This window comes from Monodon monoceros, unplaced genomic scaffold (genome assembly GCF_005190385.1).
Source record: "Monodon monoceros isolate NGI ecotype Baffin Bay Population unplaced genomic scaffold, NGI_Narwhal_1 Super_Scaffold_14, whole genome shotgun sequence".
In the NCBI taxonomy this organism is placed as follows: domain Eukaryota; kingdom Metazoa; phylum Chordata; class Mammalia; order Artiodactyla; family Monodontidae; genus Monodon; species Monodon monoceros.
In genome coordinates, this window is record NW_021703770.1 from 9,091,054 (window position 1) to 9,098,255 (window position 7,202).

The window sequence follows — 7,202 nt, forward strand, 5'->3', positions numbered from 1 at the left end:
GCTTCTCGTCACATTCATAGTTCAAGACCCAGCTGTTCCACCCCTCCCCATGCCACCCTCCATCACTGCCAGGGAGGCATCTGTTCCCCTTTTGTAGGGGTGAGAGCGCCAGTGCTCAAGCAAGCTTCCAGGTGCTTCTAATGCCTCCCAGAACTTCTAGGAAGGGCTTTCTGATTTTCTCCTGTTGTTCTTTCTTTGGCTCCCTCCCTTCCAAGCTGGGTAAACACCCCTTCCCCCTGTCTCCTCTATACACTGTCATCTGTCCTACTTTCCTGCAGGTACGGATTCATGTGGGCCCCCATCTCCCTCCAGGGCTAGGAGCCTCTTGGAAGTCCTGTTGGAATTCTACCATCTCAGTGCCCCCAGCTCCTAGCACAGGGCTTTAGAAGGGGCTCGCTAAAGAAACAAACAGGTCATAATCAGGTAAGTCAGCACTCAATATTATTTGGTGACTGGTCACCACATCCCGTTTCCCGGCAACGCATCCAGGAGAGGTGGAGGGTGGAAAGACAATGGAAGCTTCTGAGGTGACTCTTGATGTCCTGCTGGAGGTCAGAGGAAATACTTTAAAGAACATTGTCTATATTCCTAAGAAATTTGGCTGAATTTCAAGACAGTGCTGGATGGCTTTGAGGGCTGGGGGAGCAAGGCAGAGGGAGGAAAGAAGCATTTCAATTTCCTAGGCACGTCTTGCTACATGGAGAGAAATGCACTCTTTGCCATTACAGACAAGGGGAAAGATGAGGTCTCTTACAATACCGGAAACGAGAGTTCTACTGAAGGGCATTTTGTCTGGGAATTTCAGTGCTGGAAGTCCTTGGAGAGCCTCGTAGGGTAGCACAGATACTCCCAACCCCCCCTCCCCGCCCCCGCGGTATCTTTCCTTCTGTAGCATTAGCACCACCAGACACATCGGATGCTTGTTTATTGCCTGTCACCCCCGCTCCCCACCCCCGCCCCCCACCCGCGGCAGGGATGTTGTTTGCATTCCCAGCTGCCTCTCGGGGACCTAGGACGGCCCTGGCACTTGGTAGGCCCTCAGCGAATATCTGTCGAGGGCCGAATGGATGTTTTGAACGCACAAGCTGTTCCACGCCTCCACCGTCAGGGGGGCGGGGCAGGGATCGGCATCCTTCCCCACGCACAGGTGAGGGGGAAGCGGACCCAGGGCCGGGAACCCGGCCGGCCTGAAGGTCGGGGGCGCTGAGGGCCCGACGGGCTGTGCCCTCGGGCCATCCCCGCGCCTCGCAGAGCTGGAGTTCCCTCGTCTACGCCACCGGGAGGGCGCCGAGCCCCCCAGCGCGCCCCCGGGCGGCCGCTCGCCCGCCTGCCGCGACTTGCCCAAGGTCACCCGCGCCCCGGCCCCCGGGTTGTGGGGTGGGGGCCGGCGCGGGGCGGTCCCGGGGCGCCGCGCGCGCTGACGCCGGGCCCCGCGATGCGGCGGGGACTGGGCGCGGGGGGAGGCGGCTTCGGCGGGCGTCCTCCTTTTGTGAGAGCGCCGGCGGCGCGGCTGAGTCTCGAAGGTAAACGGCGTTTCCTCTTCCTCCTCGATGCGTCTCTTCCTTTTATAGTTATTTCTCGGCTGGCAGTCGCCGGGGCTGCTGCTGCTGCTGCTGGGCCGCCGCGGCGGGGGCTGCTCGCAAACCTGTGGCGGTGACGTGAGACCCGCCAACCCGGAAGCAGCGGCGGCGGCGGCGGCACCCGAGGCTCCGAGGCTCCTGCGCTCCAGCGCCGGCGGCTGCGCTCCCCTCGCCGCTCGCCCGGGCCGCCAGGTACGTGCCTGGGGCTTCTCCGGCGCCTCCGCCCGGGCCGCCCGGCTCGCTTGCGCGCGCCCTGGGAGCCGATCTGCCACCGGGGAGGGCGTGGGGTGCGGGGTGCGCGCGCGATGGGTGCAGGGAGAGGTGGGAGTGCGATCCGGGCCGCGCCGGGCGCCCTGCGGTTGGAGAGGGGGCGCCGCAGCGGTGGGAGTCCCCGGCGCGTGGGGCGCCCCGAGGATGCGCCTCGGGGGGGAGGCGGCTGGAGGGCGCGAGGGGCGCACGCCGAGGGGCCGCCGCCCGGGTCCGCCCAGCTGTGGGGAGCGCGCGGCTGCGCCCGGAGGGAGGGTGCCCGGCGTGGCCGCTCCCCCGCAGACCCCTTCTGCTAGCCAGGTGCGGGCGCAGGGTCTGACCCCGGGCGCCGTGCACCCCCCAACGCCCCCAGCTAACTTCGACTGGGGGCTTGGAAGGCCAGTCTCTTAGAATTGAGGAACTGGAGGGGGTGAACAGAATCTCCCTTGGCTTCAAGACTTCCTCGTGGGGTAACCACCCGCCTCTGTTTAAAGAGCACTTCCTCTTTGCCCTTTATCTTTTCGTCGTATTTTTTTTCCATTTTTAAAAAAATGTAAGTTCAGTGTTAACGAGTGGATGCCCCTGCAGCCTGCACGGCTTCCCTGGGGTTGTGTACACACCCTGTGGGTATGGAACCTTGTGTGTCCTGTGTCGGGGGTGGAAGGAAAGAGGAACCGAGGACTTCCCTTACTGGAGCCCCCGGCGGCGGTCTTTGATCCTCCCCCTGCCGCAGAAATGGAGCCAGAGGGGGAGGGGTTGAGTGGGAAGGAGGCCCTGCGGGGAGTGTCACGAGGACTTTGCACCTAGGTTTAATTCCTTGCTCTGCCACTTAATAGCTGTGTGACCTTGGGTAAATCGCTTGCCCTCTCTGAGTCTTAGGCGCCTGTCTCTAAAATGGGCTGCTTTGAGTTGGGCCTCGAGAAGAGGAGCGTGTATTTCCTGGCCTGGAGAGGGCACAGTGATTGGACGTGTCATTGTCAGTCACCTTTAATTTCTATATCCCCACCGCCTAGAAGGGGGACCTGGGGCACATGGGAGGTGCTCCATAGATACCTGTGAAATGAATAGGTGGGTGGTGAATTTTGAGAAGTGAGTGGCAGGGTGTGGTCCCACATTTTGGCTTCCTTGCCCTGTAACATCCATTCCACGGTCCCCAGAGAGCCACATTTTGCCACCTGGGATATATGTAATCTACCCCCTTCCCAAGGAGGATTAGCTTGTGAAAATATTGACTTCTTATGAAAAGGAGCTTAAACTCTGACTTTGAGCCTCTCCTATTCTTGGAAGATTGCATTTAGTGGAAATGAAAAGGAAGCCTCATTTTGATTGCCACCGCCAGATGACTGGCCGCCGGGGCGGGCTGCCAGGGCTGACAGCTGGGCTGATTTCCCAGGCATTGGGGTTCCTGTAAACAGGAGGAAGCTAGGGAGAGGTGGGTTTTCTCCTAGGTGGGGCGTGCAGAAGTGGTCAGCTGGCTTGAGTTTTCTTCCTGGGGAGGCACGTTGTAATTTGCGTTATCTGGATCCTTGCTAAACTTTAGGCATGGGGAGGGGCAGAGCGTGTGTGCTGAAGGAGCCCAGGGTGGATTCACCCTCAGGGGTACTTGGAAATGGCCTTCGTATAAAGGCTCACTATGCATTTCCGCAGGTCACTTGGGGAGATTTTCAGGTGATTTTGCTTTCTCTGACAGCCATTCCTTTTCTCCTTTCTCAGCTCTCAAAGGCCTGTGTGCACTTCTCTTGGGATCCTTAGCTGTGCTTTTCTTTTGGTTTTTTGCTCTCACAGCTGGAGGGCAGGAGATGAGCCTGAGTGCTGCTATCATTTTAAGAGGCAGAAGCAAGCACCTCTGTGTGGCCGGCTGCGGTTTACACATATGTGCGGATTCATTTTTAAGGCATAGAGTGGCCATAGTTACCTATGAAGTAGGTAGAGGTTTTATTCTCATCTTGCGACTTAGAGAAAGTGCAGGACTTGGCCCAAGACCCTCAGCCAATTAAGCAGCAGATTCAAGGTCCTTCCTCTAGACTTCCTACTGCAGAGCTCTCCCGCTTCCCGGTGCACTGTGCTCCTTTCTGAAGGGCCTTTGTGTTTCCCCTGGCACCTGGCAGGCTGTCTGGCATATGCTGGATACTCAGTACATGCTTTTTTTTTTTTTTTTTTGACAGAATGAACAAAAGAGGGATGGTTTGCTCTTTGTGGAGGTACAGTCTGTCTCTACCTCAAGGTCAGCACACTGGCCTGTAGGTGACCTTTTGCACTTGTTCTCTGGCCATTCCTCCCAAGTGTGTCTTGGTTCCCCATTGTGGAATCCCAGTCTCTGTCAGTTCCTGCTTCAGCACCCAGAGCCCATGACGGGAGGGACTCCTGAGGGGCACCAGTGCCAGGAGGTTGTGGCCTTAGGCCCATCATCTCCTTGATGGAAGAGACCACGGTCCTGTGGCTTTGGAGGTCTGGAACTTGGCAGCCAAAGCGGTTTCTCTCTCTCCAGAGAAACCATCTTCCAGCAAGCATTGTGGCCATAGTGTTGTGTCAGTGAAACATCAGATTTAAAATCAGTCCACTTTAGCTATGCCCTGGCCTGAAGCCTTAGAGAGGTCATGGCCTTCTTAGAACTTTCTTTTCCTCATGTATAAATGGGCAAAATCATCCCTGCCCCATTCCATCCAGTTCACAGGACTCCTGAATATGAGGGCAGGATCCACATTCACACCTCACTGCCCCCACTTACTGCCTGTGTGCATGTCACAAAGTTCCTTCACCTCTCAGAGCCTCAGTGTTCTCATTTGTAAAATGGGACGATCTGTCGGGGGGATGGTTTTGCTCATTGCGGTCATGTGAGTAATGCTCTCAGCACAGGCCCCTGTTAAATGGCCATAATTGTCAATGTTTATTATTATCAACAGTAGCAGCAGTAGTGATCCCTCTGTCCTCAACTAGAGAGAGCATAAGCGTCTCAAAGGCCAGAGCCATGTCCCATTTTTTTTTTTTTTTTTTTTTTGCGGTACGTGGGCCTCTCACTGTTGTGGCCTCTCCCGTTGCGGAGCACAGGCTCCAGACGCGCAGGCTCAGCGGCCATGGCTCACGGGCCCAGCCGCTCCGCGGCATGTGGGATCTTCCCAAACCAGGCACGAACCCGCGTCCCCTGCATCGGCTGGCGGACTCTCAACCACTGCGCCACCAGCGAAGCCCCATGTCCCTTTTTTAACTTGAATTGGAGCTTCTGGAGAGAAGTAAATTGAGGAAGCGTGGGGGGAAGGGTTGATTTTATTCTTTTTCTCCTTCCCTGTCTGGGACACTTGATAAAGGCCTGATGAAGAAAGAATCATGATGATCCTGTTTTTCATCCATCCCTGAGAGTAAAAGGTCTTTTTTCCTCTCTCTCATAAAGTGAGCTCTTTATGTGCCTATGACACTCATTTCATATCTTCTCATAAACTTCGTATCCACTCCTTCCAGATATCACCCAAGACTTGATTCCCCCAGATTGTCAAATAGACAGAGTTCTGTTGTTTGGGTAGAACTTTGGGAGTTAAGTCTTTGATGGTCTTAAAAGGGGTGATTGGCCTCACCAGGTTGAAGGGAAGATAATAGCTTTGTAGCCAAGGATGCATGAGGTTAACAGCATCTGTATTTTCCTCTCATCCTTTTTGGCTTCAGAGGCAGCATGGATGTGGGTCTGGGGGCCAGACTGTCTGGGTTTCCATCCTGGTTGTGCTGCCAACGAGCTCCGTGGCTTCCTCTCTCTGGGCCTTCTTCATCTTTCAAATGAAGAATAATGTTTGCTGCCTGGAAAGGTTGTTGTGAAGGTCAACACAGAGGTGGTCTGGGGAGCCTCCCAGCACAGTGTATGGCACATAGACGGTACCCAGCAAATGTCAGTTACTTTCCTGCCACCCCTGGGCTCTTTCTGTCCTGGCCCCAGTCCCATTGTCCTGTCCCTCCATTAACGGGGCTCCAATTCCCACTGAGGATCAAGCCCTTGGGTGACAGCTTCATCCTAGATTCAAGTTCAAGTCTCCATGCTTTTCCAAACCACTTGTTGACTGGGCACAGTATGGTGCTTCCACTGTGAATGGAGAGATCCTTGTACCAGAGCTTGTCAAGGAGAGTAAACTGGGGAGTCACTGAGTTTACGTTTTGTCCCGTTGATTTTTTTTCCCTCTCCTTTCCAGAGGCTTACTAGCTGCCATCTGCTCCGAGGGAAGGAGACATCATGTTCATAAATACATAAATAATCGAAGTTGACGAGGAGATTTGTTTAAAGAAGTGATGCTGAGAATGATTTTTATAAATATTTAAGACAATCTGAAGCCATTAGAGGAATCGCAGGGTTTATTAAAAAAGAAAAAACCGAAAGCATGTTTTGGAAGGTTTCCTTTTCCTTCCAAGTTGAATAAATGTCAAGAGTAGTGGACGCAGGGCCCGCAAGGGGCAGGTGGCCTGCCAGTCTGTTTGTCTCTGCTGTTGGCTGTTGGCAGTCATCCATTTATGGGGGCTGATGGATGGGGAACACGAGGGTAGTCAGAGCCACAGGACTGAGGGGGAGAGCCCTGAACATTTTGAAGCTGCCTGGGCTTCCTTGAGACTCAGAGAGCCAGTGGGTCACACATGCCAGGAGTCCACCTCGGGGGGCTGTACATTTCAGATGCTGCTTCTAGAATCTGAGAGTCAGTGGCAGGCTTCTAGAAGGTTCCTAAGGTGAATGTTTTTTGCTTAATGACAGGCTACATTTTAGTGAGCCCTACTGAGGCCCACAAGTCAGGAGGCAGCTGGGTGGTCAAATCGAGGGATGTGGGATAGGGCATGTCAGAACCAGGGGACACCTTGCAACACTTCCCAAACTGGCGTGTGCCCCCGGATCCCTTGGGGATTCCCTTGCAGATTCTGAGTCACAGGCTGGGGTGGGCGGAAGGCCTGCATTTCTAACACCTCCCCATGTGATGCTCTGGGTTGTGGACCACACTTTGAGTAGGGAGAGCTTGGAGGTCCCCACCTGCCTCATTCATTTGGGACCCCAGCTGGCACTGAGGACGCGGATCAGAATATAGTCCCGGAGGCTCCTGGCAGCTGATGGCTTAGTTAGCAGAGGAGACAGACATGCCCCAAATCACACGATACGAAGATGGTGGGGACTGAAGGGAGAGTGGAGAAGAGCTCCCTACACCCACCCACAGGTGCTCCATAGCCCAGCAGGGCCCGGGTGCTCTGGGCAGTCCAGGTGGGGTGGGAGAGGGAGGGAAGGGAGGGAAGCAGGGGGAGTGTGCCAGGCCTTCACCCGTGATCAGGGCTGGAAGGACTGAGCAGGGGCCTCTTGCTCAGAGTTTCAGGCTTCAGGCGTCCCGTACTCTATTTTTTTTTTTTTTTTTTTTTTTTTTT

The 7,202-nt window shown here is 55.2% G+C and overlaps 1 protein-coding gene across 5 annotated transcripts in view; it reads left to right on the forward strand.

Annotated features, from left to right (window-relative positions):
- The first annotated feature begins 390 nt into the window (after window positions 1–390).
- The window catches only part of FAM49B (family with sequence similarity 49 member B), a 155,175-nt gene continuing 148,363 nt past the window's right edge, over window positions 391–7,202 (forward strand). For 2 of the 5 annotated variants that reach the window (XM_029222837.1, XM_029222842.1), the window contains exon 1: window positions 1,433–1,772. The gene's annotated coding sequence lies outside the window, so the exon portion shown is untranslated. Of the gene's footprint in view, window positions 424–1,432; window positions 1,773–7,202 lie in introns of those variants that run through there. The other 3 variants (XM_029222840.1, XM_029222839.1, XM_029222844.1) reach the window with 3 other exon arrangements.